General features: G+C 38.2%; 1 protein-coding gene across 6 annotated transcripts in view; it reads left to right on the forward strand.

The window, feature by feature from the left end:
* The window catches only part of LOC122803551 (NXPE family member 4-like), a 444,095-nt gene that overhangs the window by 119,333 nt on the left and 303,938 nt on the right, over positions 1–20,824 (forward strand). The window contains exon 1 of one of the 6 annotated variants that reach the window (XM_044073207.1): positions 6,093–6,183. The exons of the other annotated variants lie outside the window; for them this stretch is intronic. The gene's annotated coding sequence lies outside the window, so the exon portion shown is untranslated. Of the gene's footprint in view, positions 1–6,092; positions 6,184–20,824 lie in introns of those variants that run through there. 6 annotated transcript variants of the gene reach the window in all.

Consider the following 20,824-nt stretch of genomic DNA (forward strand, 5'->3'; position numbering starts at 1 on the left):
TGGACATGTTAGTATTATTGTACACAATATTCATTATAAATAAGGTTGTGATGTTCTATACCTGCACTAGATATGAATATTATAGTAAACTATACTAAAGTGTTCTGGCAGTGTTTTACAACAGTACCCCCTGGATGCACAGTAGCAAAGCCCGTCCAAACCCTGCCCAATATCCAGCACTTGGTGACATTTTCTATATCCTTGAAGAAACATGTTAATATTTTGTTTGTCCACTTGAATATTCATCTGGTATTGCCAGCATGCGGAAAACAGACATAGTGGGAAAATTTTAGTAGATTGCTGCTTATACTGACTAGCATAAAATATGCTTCTGTTTTTTTTTTCCCTGGCAGTCCACAATCTGGTTCCATTGACTTGTAATATATTTAATGTACAATGATCCTAAATCCCATTGGAACTAGACTAGTTAGTTTATTGAACATCTTGGGCATCTGTCAGTCATTCAGGTTTTATTGCATGTTTTTATTCTTATAAAAGAAGAAAAGCAGTGTGCAGTTAATTAGCTAGTTTTTGTTGTTTACGTGTAAGTAAGTGTAATGTTGCTTGACCGTTTTGAGGTCGTTAACCTATGGGACTTGCTCAGTAACGAGATAAGATGTTTACTGCTGCAGGGCTACTCAAGAATGAAACCCCAAGTCACATATCACCACATCCACGTTAACCTTCAAACCTGTGCCCACATCCTATATAAAACTAGTCTTAAACAAACTCAAAGAATGGTCTTCATCAGCTGATTAACTTTGAAGCGAATACCTTAAAACAGCAGCCAATAGCATTGCCTACCCTGTCTCAATCCAATAGGTCAATCCAGGAATTCCACATTCCGTCTCTGTGGGAAAAAGTCATACATTATCCCTGTGCTCAAAGGAGGACATTCAGTAGACATTAGTAACCTTAGAGCTATAGCAGTCTTATCCCCCTTTCTAAAATACTTGAAAAATGTTTGTATTATACTAACTTACTTTTGATTTCTCTATAAACTGCCTAAAATTTCTCTAAATATTAAATCATTGATATATAACTTGTATCTATTCTTAACCAATGTTTTCATATTATGACTAATTTGGTATAATTATTTAAACTGTATTTTTTGCATTATTTCTGTAAAATTATTGTTCTTAAAATGTTTTGTAATACTTCAAAGCTTTTTCCCCCAGTCCTGCAATGAAAAAGGTCTCCTACCTAGTTGGACTTTCCCAGTAATCAAATGTAAATAAATAAATAAATACATATATAGAATTTGGACGTTATTTCCTGTCCTGGTTCTTATTTTGTAAGAAATCACAGGAAAAGAGGTAACTGTGAAAGTGTTTATATGAAATAATTGCCCTAGCAGATTAAAGGACCACTACGGGCAAATGATGAAGAAAACATATTTTTTTATCTTGCCATGATTCACTACACATCCAAAAGCTGCCTGCAGCAAAATAAGTGCTCATTCCTAATTTACCGTAGTAAACAGTGTCTGGGATGTTATTTCTAGTTGCTTTATAGTTTTCAATGATTTGAGATTCGATGATATGAGTTTTCGACAAAATGAGTTTTCGGCAATTTGGTCTCGATTTGAATTTCGATGAAATGAAATTTCAGTGATATGAAGTGGAACCGAGCTACCACATAGGTGGTAGTCTACTTAACACCGAATGTGTGATGAGACCTTGGGACCCAGGTGGACAGTAGTCTCTCCTTTGATCCCATCACTGCCTGATTCAGACGTACATATTCCCCTGTGTTTGTCAATACTATGTCTGAGTGCATTGTTTTGGAGTGTGGTATCACTGCTACAGCTGCTGCTACTCTTTCAATACAAGTATCTGCTTTGGAAGTTTTCTCCAGGAGTCTGTTGCTGAGAGGATGGGAGACATGCTACAGGTATACAACCAAGACAAACTGGATAAAGCAATAGCAAGGAAAAAGTACTAGTTCACATCAGAGGCTTGGGAGGTCATTGCTAAGAAACCGAGAACTGTTGTAAAATTTATCATTAAATACCATACGTTCAGGTTATACTATAAGAGAATAACTATGTAAAGATAACCATGCCAGCAGCCAAAATGCATTATAAGTTGAATATTTTACTGTGCACATTTTAAATGGATAGACTGGCCTGGACTGATGCGTTTGTTTTATTTTATTCCTGGGAAATGCTATTCAGAAGTGAAGAGACATAGAGACACGCAAGGGAAGAGATTTAGTGGCACACCAGGCTTTGATTTTTTGATGTCTATTGTCATGCAAAGCTGACAAAATAGTTGAATCTAGCAAAGCTGGAAATGTGAGACTGTAGCCCACTGAAGGAGTGGAGATGGGAGGAGTAACTTGGCCAGGAACTGAAACTTGCAAAACTGCTCCTTGTGAAAAGTCTTTTTTATCTCAGTAATTTGTTGACACTTTTGCAAGTTTCTTTCAGAGAATGTGTAGTACATCAGTAGGAATAACATTTGTAAAACTCAGCACATACCAGTTAATGACACATGAGCTGCAGACTCTCAAACTTGGCATTTTTTTCAGGTGGTCCATTCTAAGTGAATGGAAGTCTAGTCTGACAACAAATGGTAGGGCTATTTCTTCTCACAGTCTGTACATTGAGACAGATTTAGCTTTCCAAAGGAATCACAATATCTGCCCCCCATGAGGGCAGACAAGAGTAAAAAAAAAATGAAATTAGGAAAGAGCACTTATTTTGCTGCAGGCAGCTTTAGGAAGTGCAGTAAATCACAGTAAGATAAAAAATATATGTTTTTTCATTGTTTGCCCGTAGTGGTCCTTTAATGTTAAGATGTGTAAAGCAATTTAATGGGATCCAATGCCTGTCAGCTTGGGATGATATGCTCGACAAGCCACGATGCTTCACTAGGGATGGCTTGCTCCTGTCACCCCTGGGCTTTCAGATATTGGCAAAGGCTCTTGCTACCCCCATAGTGCCTTTTTTAGGCAAGGCTCAAAAGACAAACCCACCTCCATAGGTATCACAAGGGATAAGTAACTAAGTGTAATGCTACTCAACGCCAGAAGTCCAAACCTCAAGATGCATGCACTCGAAACTCTCCTTAGCATGGAGAACATTGATATCTGTGCAGTAACAGAAACCTGGTTCAGGGCTCCCGAGAGCACCCCAGCACTACCAGGTTATACCTCATGCCATGCTTTTTGGCCCAAAAACTTGGACTGAACCACAAAAGGAGGGGGAGTATCGATATTCTTCAAAGATACCCACATCTCCAGGTTGGTGGCAAAGCATGAAGCATCAGAGACTATCCATGTGCAACTAACAGTGGGTAAAACTGCCTTCCAGTTTATAGCCTGCTACAGACCACCCTCCCAAACCCAGGAACCCCACTCGGCCTTCCTGAGAACAATGGAAAATATGAAGGTCTCTCCAAACACCATTATATTGGGTGACTTCAACTACCCAAACATAGACTGGGAGCATTACTCTAGTTCCAACACCCTAGCCCAAAGGTTCCTAGAATTTATAAACTAAAATGCTATGGAACAACTTGTTACCACTCCCACAAGAGGGGAAAACATACTGGACCTGATCATCACCAACATGGGGACTCTATGCTCCAGACCAGAAGTGTAAGATCAGACCATAAACTAATCTCACTGGATATTCACATCCCGACCCCACCCCCTGCCCAGAAAACCACAGTGAAAAACTTCTCTAAAGCAAATTTCACACTCCTCAAAACCAAGGTGGAATCCTTCAAAGCCCAGACCTGTGGAAAATATGGCCCAGACCGCAGAATCGCTTTATAAGCATTCTATGAACACCTTCAGGAATGCACGGATCATGCGATCCCAAATAAAACAAAGACCCAATCCTCCAAAGGCAGACGTCCTGTCTGGTGGACCCCAGCCATAAACAAACTATACAATAGAAGGAGGAAGCTACTACATGATAGAGCAAAATCCCAAAAGGGAAGGCATCACTGATAAGTATTAGCAAAAACTACGGGCACTCATAAAATTGTCTAAGACCAGCTTCAAGAAAAATTGCACAGGACACTAAGGATAATCACAAGGCTTTCTTTAGTTATGTTAGGAACCTGGGTGGTAATTCCCAGATATGCTCAGAATTAGTCCAAAATGACAAAATACACCGAACCCACAGACATTGCCAACATCCTAGCTGACAGGTTCAGCGCAAACTTCTCTCCCCCCTCACCAAAAGGGCAAATATCTATCCCAGCAGAGTGCTGCCCCACTGACATTTCAGATGCTCAGGTAAGAGCCGCCCTCTCCAAAGCAAAAAACACAGCATCAATGGGACCAGGCGGTGTCGGGCTGCATCCTACATGAACTCCAAGAAGAGCTAAACCCAAACATAAAACTACTGTTCAATCTCAGCCTTACTACAGGATATGTGCCCAAAGAGTGGCGTACAGCAACAGTGGTCCCTCTCCATAAAGGTGGTGCCTCAATGGATCCTGGAAACTATCGCCCCATAAGCCTGACTAGCTTGGTCTGCAAAGCTATGGAAAGGATCATCATGGACCTCATAAATAAAGTTATTGGGGACCTACAGACACTGGATCCTACCCAGTTCGGCTTTGTTAAGGGCAGATCCTGCCTCTTAAACCTGGTTGATTTCTTTGAAACAGTCACCAAGGCCATTGTGAGGGAAGGTGGTCCACACAGCCTACCTGGACCTCACAAAAGCCTTCGATACAATACCCCACTCGGGCATTATAGATAAGCTCACCAGCTTAAATATAAACCCCTGTGTCACTAGATGGATTGCAAACTGGCTCAAGGACAGAACCCACATGGTTAGAATTGCTGGAGCCATGTCAGACTCCAAACCAGTTACAAGTGGTGTCCCACACGGCTCAGTCCTGGGACCTCTCTTGTTCGGTATATATTTCTCTGAGGTACAGGCCAACACGGAAGGACCGTGGCTGACCAAGTTCGCAGATTACTGTAAACTGGGCACCATAATCGACTATACAGCCAACACAAGCATTCTCCAAAAGGGCCTCATAGAAACAGACAACTGGTGCCAGAGCCATGGCCTCAAGCTAAATGCCAAAAAGTGTATAGTCATCCCCTTTGGCAAAAACAAAGTGCCCACAAATTACCACATAGGTGGTAATCCATTAAGTACAGAAGAAGTAATTAGGGATCTGGGGACCCAAGTTGGTAGCAATCTCTCATTTGATAACCACGTGGCCAAAGTGGTTAGAAAAACATTTTATATAGCCCACCTAATCATGAAGGGATTCACATCTAGATCAGGGGAGGTCATCGTGCCTCTTTACTCATCCCTCATCAGGACCATAATTGAGTACAATGCCCCTTTTGGGATGTACCTTACCAGACACCTGCAGCAACTGGAAAGACCCCAAAAGTACCTTACAAAGAGGATCAAAGGGCTCAAACAGATGCCATATGCTGCCCGGTTAAAGAAACTCCAGCTCTACTCAGCGGCATACCGCCTGTTCAGAGGCGATCTGTGCCTGACGTATAAAGCCATGTCCAACCCGGAATTAATGGACATGCTGCACCTCAGAAAATCCAAATCCCATCGAGCTACGTGCTCGAAAGACTTGAACCTCAGCACTGAAATAAATAGGACATGCTGGAGGGACAGATTCATAACAGAGCTCCCTTCACTCTGGAATAAAATCCCAGTCCAGGTTAGGCAGAGTCTCTCATTGACTCTCTTCAAGAGGAATCTTGATGAGTGGATGGGAGATCATAGGTTTACCCCGGTATCACTTCTGTGTCACTGTTAGACAGAGGCACAGTACACTAACCTCGAAAAAGGGCATAGCAAAATAAATTTAAAATGGGTGGCGAAAGCCAAACACATTCTGGCTAGGCTTATAAATGCCCTCGGGCAGATATTCTAGTATGAACCTATGAACCTATGAATTTACTCAGCTGTACAATGGTTAACATGCTTCAGTGAAGTCAGTCTAAGACGCAAGCCAGAAATTGATAACAGTTACAGGTTTTGTAGATCAGACGAGGCGACAGGTGTAATTTTGTATTACAGCAGACAGCTGAGAACTATTGGCAGGCAGCCAGCAAAAAAGTAGGAGTTCACCATGGAGGGAGAGACCGCACTGTAATAATTTCCTTCACATTCTGAATTCATAATCGGTAAAGGGCAGAAGGAAAGATTAATTGGACAGCCAGAAGGAACAAGACAAGGTGATTTAACTTATTTCATCAAATAAAATATTTAAGGCACCTTTTTTCTTTGCTGCTTTTACCCTTTTGCTCGAATTACATTCCAATTAAATTTGTATTTGCAGTAAATATACTTGAAGTAGTTTGCGATGTGTTGATGTTTTATATTTTAATGTGGAATGTGGAATGCAGTTAGAAGAGAGAATTTATCAGTTTTTTTTCTTTGGATTGAGATTTTGAAGGCACGTCAGATTTACTTAAGTTATAAAAGACTCAACACCAAAGATAGATCAGTTAATATAACTGAGACATAAATGTGGAATGATTCATAACTTGAAACTACTGTGTATCTGTTAAACTAAAAAAAAAAACAAACAAAAAAGAAACAAAAACAAAGTTAAATGCTTGCAACAAAAATTCATCCTTTATGAGCAAAGGTTAGGAATGATGTTCAGAAAAAGATGGGGAATTATTCAAATGTTTTCGGCCACCACACAGATCAGGATGGTAAAGGGTAAGGTTGTCTGAAACAAACAAAAATGTTTTTACTAAAATACATTCTGTTTCCATAAGCATCTGTCCCTGATTTTACAAGGTAGTTCATACTTAGGCAATCATCCTGTTAAGCAGGGTATGGTAACATGAAACTGGCCAATATATTTTGGTATAAACATTTTTAATATTTTTCTTCATGTTATAGTAAATAATGATACTGTAATCATTCTGTTGTACTTAACAAGGGAAACAACTACAACTTTGTAACAGTAAGCATTTGTATAATGAAATTAAATCTTTTTTTTTCTTTATATAATATGGTACACCTCCTCAGTGTCATGTTCAATCAGAAAATGTCCCAATTTCCCACTACTTACTTAGGATTAACCTGGAAAACTATAGATCATAGCCATAACTCTGTTAAAGGACAGTTTGTTACTAATGAAATATTTTCTTTGAGAATACTAAACAGTGGGATTCTGCAAGATTTATACAGCACTGACAACAGTGCAGAGTGCCTACTGAAATACATTGTGATGTCTCCGAATATGTAAAAGGCTGTACAGGCAACATGATAGGACTTTATGCTACATACACATTTTCTTAGCTACATTAACAAGCAGTACTGATGGAGTAAAACAAAATGTGAAACCTTGCATGTTGCGTAATAAATGCAAGAAATGCATGGAATGCTATGCACATTCACAACCAATGCGCAAAGCAGTTATATTAACATTTACTAATAAGAAAGCTTTTTCTGTGTGTGTGTGTGTGTGTGTGTGTGTGTGTGTGTGTGTGTGTGTGTGTGTGTGTGTGTGTGTGTGTCTGTGTGTGTCTGTGTGTGTCTGTGTGTGTGTGTGTGTCTCAATGGAAATGGTGAACATTTCAAGATATCACAGGACTAGGGTAAGAAGTATAGACAGTTTAGTATAATTCAGATGTGGATGACACTACAGCAGAAAGCAAAGTGTGGACAAGATGCTACAATATATAAAATGGAGGGCCAACAAGGAAGGATAATGCACAGAATTAGGGAACTTGGTAGATGTACAAATATATTGCAAGCAGCTGAGGATAGTTACAGGAAGAAAACGAAATGTGACAGTTGTAAACATAGTTTTAAATAATATCAAAGTGAAAGATCACAAAATACATGTAAAAGGTTTTATCACTTTAAAGCAGTTCAAAGATTATATTCTAACAATAGATCTGTAGGGGTGGGATACTCCACCATGGCCTGTAGAGTTATGAGTCTTATGACTGAAGACACAGGAATGCAGTCTGACCACTTGGTCATATCATCAATTTCAAACTACTATGCCCATCTCTACTTATGTCCGAGTTCTACCACAGCTGGATAGTAGGGATAGCTAAATGTCTGTGTAGTGCCATTGCATATACTGGACTGCACTGAGTCTAACATAATAAACACCAGTAACATTGTTCAGTATATATATATATATATATATATATATATATATATATATATATATATATATATAAAAATATAAATACAGAGAGAGAGATATACAAAAACACACACACACACACAAGCACACACGCGCGCGCTGGTAATCTAAAAACTCCAGAGTGGACTGAGTTATAAAGTTGGACATGTTAGTATTACTGTACACAATATTCATTATAAATAAGGTTGTGATGTTCTATACCTGCACTAGATATGAATATTATAGTAAACTATACTAAAGTGTTCTGGCAGTGTTTTACAACAGTACCCCCTGGATGCACAGTAGCAAAGCCCGTCCAAACCCTGCCCAACATCCAGCACCTGGTGACATTTTCTATATCCTTGAAGAAACATGTTGATATTTTGTTTGTCCACATGAATATTCATCTGGTATTGCCAGCATGCGGAAAACAGACATAGTGGGAAAATTTTAGTAGATTGCTGCTTATACTGACTAGCATAAAATATGCTTCTGTTTTTTTTTTCCCTGGCAGTCCGCAATCTGGTTCCATTGACTTGTAATATATTTAATGTACAATGATCCTAAATCCCATTGGAACTAGACTAGTTAGTTTATTGAACATCTTGGGCATCTGTCAGTCATTCAGGTTTTATTGCATGTTTTTATTCTTATAAAAGAAGAAAAGCAGTGTGCAGTTAATTAGCTAGTTTTTGTTGTTTACGTGTAAGTAAGTGTAATGTTGCTTGACCGGTTTGAGGTTGTTAACCTATGGGACTTGTAACGAGATAAGATGTTTACTGCTGCAGGGCTACTCAAGAATGAAACCCCAAGTTGCTGCTTCTTTCTACTTCACTGACCTAGAACTACTGTCTCTTGCTCTTTTATTAATTTCTTGCTGTAAGAGATCCACCCCACCCTGTTGTCAAGAGGAGGCAAGTGCTGTCAATCAGGGATTATATTTATAATGTGCTTTTAAGTCCAGATTTTTTTCAGTATCCTTATGGTAGTGGTTTTACTACTTCAGAAGCTCTTTATAGTTAAAGACATTTCCTTCAGAAACTTGGACTGCATTTGAATTTGTCATAAATAAGAAACTTTACATTACTAACCTGTGTATTGATCGCACATTTAATTGTTTTGCGCAAGTCATGTAGCAACAATTGTATTTCTTAATTTAATTATATTGTTATTTAGTATGTATTTGTTTAGGTAGCACTTTGTAGTCATTTATGTTTAAATCCATATTTGCATTTCACGTATTTGTAAGTGTCAGAAATTATGCCTCCTTAAAACCATTCTCTCTTTATACTATAAAATGTTCATTCATTCATTCTCATATAATCTACTTAGGCAACTGAAGGGTCACTGTGCAACTGAATGCTGTGCTGGCATTCCATGGGCTTCAGTGAGACTAATCTTGAATGGAGTGTTAGTCTGTTACAGGACATGGAAATGTATGCACTGCCATACTGCACAACTATGGACAGTTTACATACTTCTCAGTTCATCTGTAGTGTGGGAGGAAACTGGTGTACTGATGAAAATCCTCAATGACATAGGGAGACCATGTGGATTCTGCAAAGGAGGCATCCCAGCTGAGAATCCCCCATTATGAGGCAGAAGTACTGAATGTTGCACCAGTGTGCTACCTTCTAACTGTCCATTTTATGTTGTTTTAGATGATACAGGTGTCGAATAACAAACAATGTAAGTATGATGTCACAGGCAAATCAGCATGATATGTCAATCATGCATCATTTGCATAGTACATCACAGCCACTACTCATGTCTATCACTCTGGCAACGCCCATTCCTGAGTGAAACAACTGGGGGGGTACTTTTGTAAAACAATGCCGATATATATTTGTGCAACATTGTTACACTATGCATTTACATTAATATACAATTATATGCTGTTATTGTAAATGAACAAAGACTTAACAAAACCACCACGGCTTCCATTGCGATAAAAATCCAATTTATTACATAAGATAAGCGCTTTCACGTAGACACTCTACGCTTCTTCAGATCCTTAAAACAATGCCCCAATACAAAACATTTTATAGCAGCAAAATCACAGTCCAAGTATCAATTAAATAATTGAACAATTAAATAATAGAACAACTGACATTAATTACCCTCCATATAAAAGGCTAAAACCATTTACTTAAAACGCCGAGCATCCAACTCTGGTTAAATACAAATACTACTGTTCAAACCAGGGTAGATGTGTGCTTCTAGCTTAAAAATCCATTTAGGTTCCATGCGTTCAATAAAATTATTATTATCACCAACTCTCTTGTTCATTGCAACAGTTTGTAAAACCCTATAACTAAATGTATGAAGTGAAAATTCTACTATGTGCTTGGCTACAGCTTTGCATAAATTCCCATGCTTAACATTATATAAATGGTGGTACACTCTAAGATGTTTTGCGGTTTTACCAACATAAAAACAGCTGCACCCATCACATGTAGCCACGTAAATGAGGTTAGTAGTATTGCAGGAGGCACAAAACCTTGGTTCAAATTCATAACATAGAGTTGGATGCTTAAACTTTTGAACTCGTGTCATGCTACTACACATCTTACACTTCTCACAAGGGAAAGTACCAAGTTCTCCCTCTTGAGTTAAAGTGCAAGTTCTATTACCACATAATATCTGTTTCATATTCTGATTGTTCTCATATATAAACTTAGGCTGTTCTCCAACCAATTTCATAGTATCCCTGTCCGCATAAGAAAATGCCAATTTCTATTAATAATTTAATGTACCCGCTTATTATCTGTAGTATATCTAGTTACTAAACGAGTTCCATATTTTCCTTCACATCATGTGGTTCTATGTGGTAAGTTATCACTGTCAGGGGAATTCACCAATTCACCCAATGAGAAAAATGCCCTAGCAAAACACATAATAAATAAAGGAGTTGAGCATGAGTTTAGGTTTTGTATACTGGAAGTAATTAAGGTTAATCCTAGAGGGGGTAATATTAAGGGGCTTCTAGCATTCAGGGAATGCTATTGGCAAATTATGACAGATGCTACTACATACCCAGGAATAAATGAGTTCATATCAGTCAAACCCATTTTAGAATTATGAGTAAACCATTTTAGAATTATAAGTAAAGGGTTTTATTACAAGGTTAGTAAAAAATAGAAATTCAGTGTTACTATAATCCTGTCCATAGTTAGGTTTATTTATTTATTTATTTATTTATTTATTTATTTATTATGAATGATAGGCATGCATTAATTATGTATTGATTGTTACATATTTTTATTAATTCATGTATATAATATACAAACGTGTAGGTAGAAGGTCTTAACGCATGCACTAGTTTTTAAGGGAACATATTATTATGTTTTAAAAGGGAATAGGCTGTTTTTTATGGTGATTAGTTGGTGCACACATCACAATGAGTTAATAGGTAGATATACAATATACATGTTGGATAGTATTATATTGTTCTGTTTCACAACCAACTTAGAGAATGATATGTAGGTTGGGTTGTATACTATGTATAGCTAAGTAATGTTAGAGCATATATATTAGGTATATTTTTAAATATATTTTTAAAAAATTATTTTAAAAGCATTTTCTGATGAAATTTATGAAATATATGCATATTAAATTCTGTATAAATTTTACTGATTTTGATAGTTGTACCTAAATGGCAATATGGCTTTAAATCTTTTTAAATCTTTTTGGCGCCAATTTAGGTATTTAAGCAATGTATGAATTAGTAAGTATTGTTCTGAGGAAGCACACGATTTAGTGTGTGAAAGCGCTTAACCTGGAATTTATATATTTTTTGTGCAATAAATAACTTTCTTATTTTACATCAGCCTGGAATCTGTGTATACAGAACAGCTCTTTTTGAGACGCTTTCTTTTTTGAGACACTGTGGCAGTTTTACGGCTTGGCGGAGTTGCAGTTCAACTTCTTCATTCACTGGCGTTAGCGTGTCTTGTACGCCACTTGGATTTTCTGTGATAGCACACGCTTGTTTTTTCTGTGGTGTATATTTCTAAGTGTCTATGTGGCGGTTCATGCTAGTATAATGTTGTAGGCTTGTTCCCATATTTCCCTACATCTTGTATTTTTATCTTTTTTATCCATTACTATTTTGTAGGCCAATAGATGTTTTATGGCTAGTTGTGTAAATCCCTCCCAAGAGATACTAATTGGGTCAAGCCACTTAAACACTATATATAGTTTCATTAGGAGAAAAATTGTAACTAGTGTGGTGGCTTGTTTCTTTGGAATGTTGGGTGGAAGAATGTGTAGTATAGTAAATTCCCATGTTAGTGTAGATGTCTGATAGCCTATTTTTTGTAATTGTAATTTAAGAGAATTCCAAAGTTTGTAGACACATTTGCAGCTCCAAAGTAGGTGAAGTAAGTCAGCTGTTTGATCTTTACAATGTGGACAGAATGGTGAAAGAATGTGTAGTATAGTAAATTCCCATTTTAGTGTAGATGTCTGATAGCCTATTTTTTTGTAATTGTAATTTAAGAGAATTCCAAAGTTTGTAGACACATTTGCAGCTCCAAAGTAGGTGAAGTAAGTCAGCTGTTTGATCTTTACAATGTGGACAGAATGGTGATCTCAATGCATTAAGTTTATGTAGGATTACAGGTGTGAAATATGTGTTATTATTAATCATGAGCTGAGTGTAAGCCAGTTTTTGAAGAGGTATGGTCTTTAGTGTTAGGTTAATTGCTTGATTTATTTGCGGGTTTTCTATAGATGGATTCATTTTTCTTCAGTAGTTGGAGAAAAGGAGATCCTTCTGGAATTTAATATCATTTATTAATTTGTATGCATTTGTGGTGGCTTTCTTTGTTGAGAGGATAGTTTTTCAAAGTATATTACAGACTTCTGTGTCATTGTTGGTTATATTAGTGTCTTGGAGGTAACTGGAACACAACTCTTTAATTTGTCTTAGGATCACTGTGTATGATTTGGCAAGGTTTAAGTAACTCCTCATATCCTGCATCGTGCAGTTAAGATATGGAAATATATCTTGGATTGTTATATTTATTAATCGGGGATAAGGGTCCAAGTTCAACATTTGATTGTTTATTTTTAAATTTGTGTTTTTATGAAGGGGTTGTATCATTTTCATGGCTTGTGTGAGGTTCAGGGATTGAAAGAGTTTTTGTGTGAGCTTGATGGAGTGTTTTAGGGAATCTATGATATTGTAAGATTGCATTATTTTTTGGTTTAGGAATGGCAGTCCTTTAGGATTGATACCTAGTGCTTTAATGTATCTGTAATAGATTTTACCCAGAGAGGAGACCAAGTTTTAGTTGTCGGATTATGTTCGGCTATTCTCAGTATTCTATTAGTGTTAATAATTAAGTAATAAGTTTCAAAATCCGGAAGGCCTAGTCCTCCTTTATTTTTAGGAAGTGTTAATTTAGAGTAGGAGATCCTGTTTTTTTTGGGTGAACATCTGCTTAAAATATTTGTTGTGTATAATTATCTGTGATGTCATAAATATATATAACAATCTGGGTAGAACATTCATTTTAATTATTGAAACTTTTGCCAGGAATGGTAGTTTTAGATTACTCCATCTTTTGCAGTCTTGTATAATGTTTTGCCATTTTAGGGTCAAGTTATTTTGGTAAAGATCCTTGTTATTTTGGGATAATGTAATGCCCAGATATTTAATTTCGTTTTTAGTTTTAATTGTGCCTAATAGTGGTAATGAGTTCAGTCTTTTTAAAATGTCATAGCCAGAGTTTTTCAGCTGCAAGAACATTTTTCAAGAATCAGTGCTTATCAGCAAAGTTAAAGCAAAAAGGAACATCTTTTTTGCATTAAAGACTGCATAACTTAGTACTGTATATAATAAGGAGGTTACCCTTACCCTCATCTTAGAGGGACGGTGAAGACTAACAAGGTATGCCATGCAAAGATAAGGAGCTTCCTTTGCATTAAATGTCTTGGGATCTTTGTACTCTATGCAAGTGGTGTAACAGCTTGAGTTTGGGGGGGCTCTTTAGCACACAGTGGGTACACGTCACTACATCACAATACAGCATCTGCCGCTGTCACCTACAGTGAGGTCTGAACACTCTTCCTTTTCCTTCAGCCATAATACAGGAGGGTATGACTGTTGCCTGGTGACAGCAGCATTCTTTCTTGATGGCAGAGCTATACTGCATTCCCCAGGTCTCTTGGAAATTGACCTACCATGTACTATGCACCATTTCTACTTTTATGTACAATTGCTTGAAACAGCAAGTTCTAGCATGAACTTATTTGGTTTTACACAACTAATTAATAACCCCACTCATTATAGCAAGACATCAAATTGCCTATTAGACTGGATTCTAGTATCAAACCCTAGCAAATACATAATTTCAGGTACAATGTCTGACTGTCTGTGTGATCATCTCCCAGTGTATACAACTAAATATCTCACACATCCACTTAAACAACATGTTTATAAAACAAAATACAACCTTTCCAAGTTTAACCCAGAAATGTTAATTACTAACCTATCATCAATTAAGTGGAACATCCTAAAAATCCTCCCCTTAGATGATGCTGTAAATGAATTCAGTAGAACTTTCTGGCATATCCTAAAGAGCCTTACACCTCTTAAAAGGACGAGACTAAAACCAAATAATGCAATTTGGCTTTCCAAAAAGAGTAGGATGCTAATGCAGGATAGAGAAAAGGCATGGAAAGAACGGCAAATATATAAAACACCTCGATATCTTGAAAAATTCAGAATGATTTGCAGTCATGCTAAAAAACAAATTTATAAAGACAAAAAACTATATCATAATAACTTTCAGAATAATAGTAAATACAACTCTAAAAAAATTCTGGACAGCCATTAAAGAAATCTTGCATCCTGGCCATAAATTCAACCTTATCCAATAACTCATCACTCAAAGCTGCAATACAATTTGACTCTTATTTCGTAGATAGTATAGCATCTCTTACTAAGGATTCCCCAGCATCTAATCCTAACTTTGCCCTGCAGACACATATTACCACATCCACTTTCATCTTTAAACCAGTGCCCACATCCTGTATAGAACTACTTTTAAACTCAAACCATGCATTACTTTAGCTGAATACCTTTGAAGTGAATACCTTAAAGTAGGAGACAATAGCATTGTCTACCCTTCCTCAATCCTTATAAATAGGTCAGTCCAGGAATCCCATATTCTCTCTCTCTCTCTCTCTCTGGAAAAAAGTCACACATTGTCCCTCTGCACAAAGGAAGGATTTCAATAGACATTACTAACCTTAGGCCTATAGCAATCTTATCTCCCTCTCCAAAATACTTGAAAAATGTATTAAAAAATAATTGCTAAACTATCTTCTGCAGGAAGAACTCCTATCCTCCACACAACATGGCTTCCATCCTTCCCATAGTACTAACACTACACTTCTAACCTATATAAATACTGTCAATAAAGCTAGAGATAATGGCAAAGTTGTCTCCTCATTATTTCTAGAATTGTCTAAAGACTTCGATACAGTCTGTCACAGCAAACTTCTACTTCAGATGGCCTCATTAGGTCTCTTTCAGCCCATCCTTTTATAGTTCAAGAGCTACCTATCCATAGGTATCAGTCAATAAAGTGCCACTCCACCCTCTCTCCATACCTCCCAGCCACAACAAGTGTACTGCAAGGCTCTATCCTTGGTCCCCTCCTCTTTACCATTCATACCAACACCATCCACATATCCAAACAACAGGCCTCCCTAATACTGTATGCAGATGACACCACACTCATTTGCACATCTGACAATGTGACACACCTCCCAAAAATTACTAAGGAAACTTTAACAGCAACTGAAATGTGGCTTTGTAACTCACAACTCTCAATACTACTTTTTCCCCAAACCCCTCTCTGATGAAAAAAAACAAAATTGAACTTCATCTCTCTTGATAATACAGCCACTGAAGTCACCTCTCATAACAAATTGTTGGGGATGACAGTGGAGGATAATATTAATTTCAATCTGCATGTACAAAATTGTATAACAAAAACTCATCAGAAACTGGATGCTTTATAGAGCCCAAAACTTTCTCACTGACACAACTAAAGCTACACTTGCCACTACTTATCTCCTCCCCACACTTCTTATTGTGCTCCCATCCTTACTAACCTTCAGGCATAAAAAAAAAAAATCAAAACTTCAACAATGCTATAACAAAGTTGGTAAATTTGCAGCCAATATCCCATTCAGAATGCACCACTGTACAACGCTAAAAGCCTAAATTGATTTGAACTACCCCATCAACTAACATATACACAGCTTCCTACCACCTATAAAATTATCCAGAATCCATCTGCTTGCCTGTCACTAACTAACATTTTACACAACTATGTTCATAGTCGGTCACTATGATCCGATGACCAAAAACTCCTTTCTGTCCACAAAGCTTTCAAATCTGCCTGGCATCATCTGTACTTGTACCATGTTGCTAAGGCCTGGATCTCCTTATCTCTATCCATCAGGCTGATACCCTCACTACCATTCTTCAGAACCATTCTGAAAGATGTCCTAGGCAAAAGCTGGCTCTGTTCCTGCTCAACACCAGGATACACTATACCCCTAAATGTGAGCAAATACCTCCTCAAACTTTGTCTTCCTTCTTCGCTCACTTCCTTGCGTCTATCAGTTTCTGTCCCCTGGCTTTCTCTCTATATATACCATAAGCCTGCTTTTCTCTCACTTCATATTGCAATTCCCATTTCTGTTATACTAAATTCCCTTTAATTTGTCTGTACATTGGTTAAAATTTCTCTATTAAAGCAACCGCTTTTCCCCATGAGGGTGGAATGTCACTTCAGTAGTGACACTCATCTTAAGCCAAGGTTTATACCACCAGGTGACTAGCCCTGCCATGGTAATTCATTCACACCACTCAATCACACACACACTCTCACCTATGGCCAATCTAGAATTCATAATCCACCTACAGCATGTCTTTGGAATGTGGGAGGAAACTGGTGAGCACCCAGAGGAAACTCACATGACCACAGGAAAGGACATGATGACTCCACACAGAAGGCACCCCACCTGAGAATCAAACCAGAGAACCTCTTATAGGTTCATAGGTACTAGGCTAGTGGCCTGAGGGCCTATGTAAGCCTAGCCAACAAGGTTCCCTGGCTTACGCCACCCAAGAAAGTTATTTTCCTGTGCCACTGTCGAGCAGAGACACAGAAGTTATCCCCGGGGTGTATTTCCTATTTCCCATCCACTCATCAAGATTTTTCTTGAAGATTGCTAATGAAGAACTTTGCTTGATATAGATGGGTAGCCTGTTCCAGAGTATGGGAAGTCTCTGCGACAGGAATCTATCCTTCCAGCATGTCCTGTTTATTGTGGTGACAAGGTTTAGGTCCCTAGAGCATGTAGCTTGGAGGGATTGAGATTTCTTTAGGAGTAGCATGTCCAACAGCTCTGGGTTTGACATAGCTTTATATGTTAGGCAGAGATCACCTTGGTGTAGGTGATATGTTACGGAGTAAAGCTGGAGTTTTTTGAGACAGTCAGTGTAGGGCATCTGTTTGAGGCCAGTAATCCTCTTTGTGAGGTACTTCTGTGGCCTTTCCAGCTGCTGCAGATGTCTTGTGAGGTACATTCCAAAAGGGGCATTGTACTCTATAATGGATCTAATGAGTGATGAGTAGAGAGGAACAATGACCTCTTTTTTCCTGGATGAGAACCCTTTTGTGATGAGGTGTGCCATGTAGAAGGATTTCCTGACTACTGTGGCGATGTGACTATCAAAGGACAGACTGCTGTCCACCTGGGTCCCAAGGTCTCTTATCACACATTCGGTGTTAAATAGACTGTTGTCTATGTAGTAGTTCATGTATGTTCATGTATGTAGTAGTGCATTTATGTACTGTTTTATACTGTTTTAACTGTATTTTTCATTGCTAGATACTGTTTCATCACTATAATTGCATGTTTACTGAATTACTTAACTGTAAACTGCTTTTTCATACTGAGAGTTGTATTTTCTGTTTGTGAGTGCTCTATCCAAGCTTTTCTGTGCATTTTTGATTTTTTGAGGTTTCTGTGTTCTACAGCTAGGAACTGTAATAGTGTGCATTACTATAATTGTCTGTTTACAGTTAAAAGCATTCTCTATAGTCTGCTTGCTCCTTGATCTGTTTAAAACTTTCATTTAGTGGCTACAGCTAGGAACTGTAATGGCTTTGCAGTTGCCCGCCCATACTGTATATTTGATCTGTGACACTCCTCCCAGTCTAGTGTCATTAGTTCACTAAATCTAATAGAGAACATTTGTGAAGGCCAACTCACTCAGATTCTTAACATTGAATTAACTTATTTTCCAGCTTTCTCCATTTCCACTTTTACTGAAAAAAAATTTTAAGCTTGCTTCCCCCCTTTCCTGTGGCAGGTCTTATCCAGATATGGATTTTCTGTGTCCAGGACTGTTTGTGAGCTCCTGAGCACCCCTCCCCACTTAACTAGGGTTAAACTATTCCTGGCACCATAAAGTCTGCTTTTCAAATTTTCTCTTGCAACTAGCCAGTTTTTTTAGTTTTAGCACTCAAATCTGTTTCTTTGAGCTCAGCACTTGTTCAGAACTCATCGCAAGCACTAAATAAGTTACAAATTACTATAGCACTCAACTTTCCTCACTTGTCTAGAGGGAAACAGTTTTTAGTACTTAATAAATAAGCACCTATTCAGGAATGTCTAAAGGTCAGTTCCTGGTGTTTTCTCCTGTCTACCTAATGAATCTGGGCATCTTGGGACAATGCAGCAATTGCCTCATGTACACAGACAGCCCTCTCCTCCTACCACTCAACACTATGACTTGTGAGAGGTGCACTTATATAGCCAAACTGGAAGCAAAGTTCTCTTCACCGAAGACTAGACTAGACCATCAAGAGGAGAAGGTAAACACTTGCACCACACCACACTCATCACATAGTCCCTCAAAACCTACACCACCAAAACACACATACAGAAGCACAAAACACACACCTACATTCGTGGAGGCTCTCAGTAAAAATCTACCCAAACAACAGAGACCTCCAAAGCAGAAATGCAAGCAACCTCCACCCCCCCAACACAACCCAAATGACAAATAGCCCACATACTCAGTGTGCCACTCAACTACAGCCCATAAGGCATAACGTACCCAACACTCTAGTCATAGGTGACTCTATAGTCAGGCACACTGATGTTCCACTCACCAGGCTAAACAAGGAGAAAGTTACTGTCAGCTGCCTGTCAGGTGCCAGGATCTGCCACATAACGCACGCATTCAGGTCACTCCAAAACAAGTACAAATATGACTCTGTCATTGTCCATGTTGATGTGAATGACCTGAGATGTACCTCCCTGGACTACATGAAAACAGACATGGAGGAGCTCTCCAATCCTGTAGCCCAGGCAGGTATGACTCTAGCCCTGAGTAGCATTAGGGTTGCCAGCTGTCTGGTTTTTGACCGGACTGTCCGGTTTTCTGACAAATTGTCCGGTTACGAATATCATTCAAAACTGGACACGTGAGGTCCGGGTTTTGTGCCACCGTGAGCGAGCGACCTTCCACTTTTACAGCTGCAACAGGTACAGTTGATTGTGATTGCAGTATTAGCACTGTCTTTTCCTTTAAGGAGAATCATGCATGCTTACAACACCACACCAGTGTGGAAGTAATTCTAATTTGCAGTCGCGCCAAATTTTAAGCTAGCAGTTCCGTGACCGTGAAGAGGGGGCTAAGTCCATGTGGCAGCAGGTGGTAGAGGACATTGTCCAGCATACGAGAGCTCTGGAGCTGAGCAGAGAGAACAAGATATGTTCCTCATTACGAGGAATGTACTGTACATACCTCATTCAGGGTCTTAAAAAGTTCATGCTCCTCGGTTACACATTGAAAGGGTTTGCGACACATTCGGTGGGAATTTTTCAACTGATATCTATGTGGTAAATAAAAATGAATCATATTAATTTATGAAAAAAAAATCTTATTTTATAAGTAAAACTAAAAACATATATTATCTTATGACTTGGAGTTGGTAGTAAGCTGTTAGTTAGCATGTGTCTCACATTTTGCCCATTTCTTCCACATAGTGAGTGCTAGTGTGCCCCTCATTTTGGAAATGGAAGGTTGAGACCTATGTATTGCTCCTTTAACTTTGATGGCTCTGTTTTTCTTTGAGAAGGCATCAACTCCCAAACATTAAACTCAAGTGTTAGTTGAAACTTGAAAATGGTGGAACTTTGGATTACATGTGCTAATAGATAATTTAGGGTCATTAGCCAGCCTTGTCTGTCATTAAATACAGGCGTAAATAATTGTATAACCATACATTTAGTCATTTCCAAAGTACACTTCAGCAGATATTTACGAGAACCTGTTTGGAACAAAGTGAATCAAGACTGTAGGTTTTAAAAAACCTATGTTTGAACGCAGATATTTATGCATGTCAGAAAACAAACGATGGTCACCAAACCTTAAACACATTAAAAATAAAAAACACATGTACCGAAACTGGTAAAATCAACTGTTTAATTGCTGAATGAACAACTTAGCGCTTTCGCCAACCAAAAATGAGGCTTCTTCAGAGTTGTTCTAAAATTTTACACGTACAGCTTTTATACTGATGAAGTGAATCAGAATAACATTCACCTACCAATGACTCACAATGTAAAAATTTAAAGAGACAGTGTTGTCCCAAACTGTTGCATGACACCATACA

This window comes from Protopterus annectens, chromosome 5.part1 (genome assembly GCF_019279795.1).
Source record: "Protopterus annectens isolate FY-2018-M chromosome 5.part1, PAN1.0, whole genome shotgun sequence".
In the NCBI taxonomy this organism is placed as follows: Eukaryota; Metazoa; Chordata; order Ceratodontiformes; family Protopteridae; genus Protopterus; species Protopterus annectens.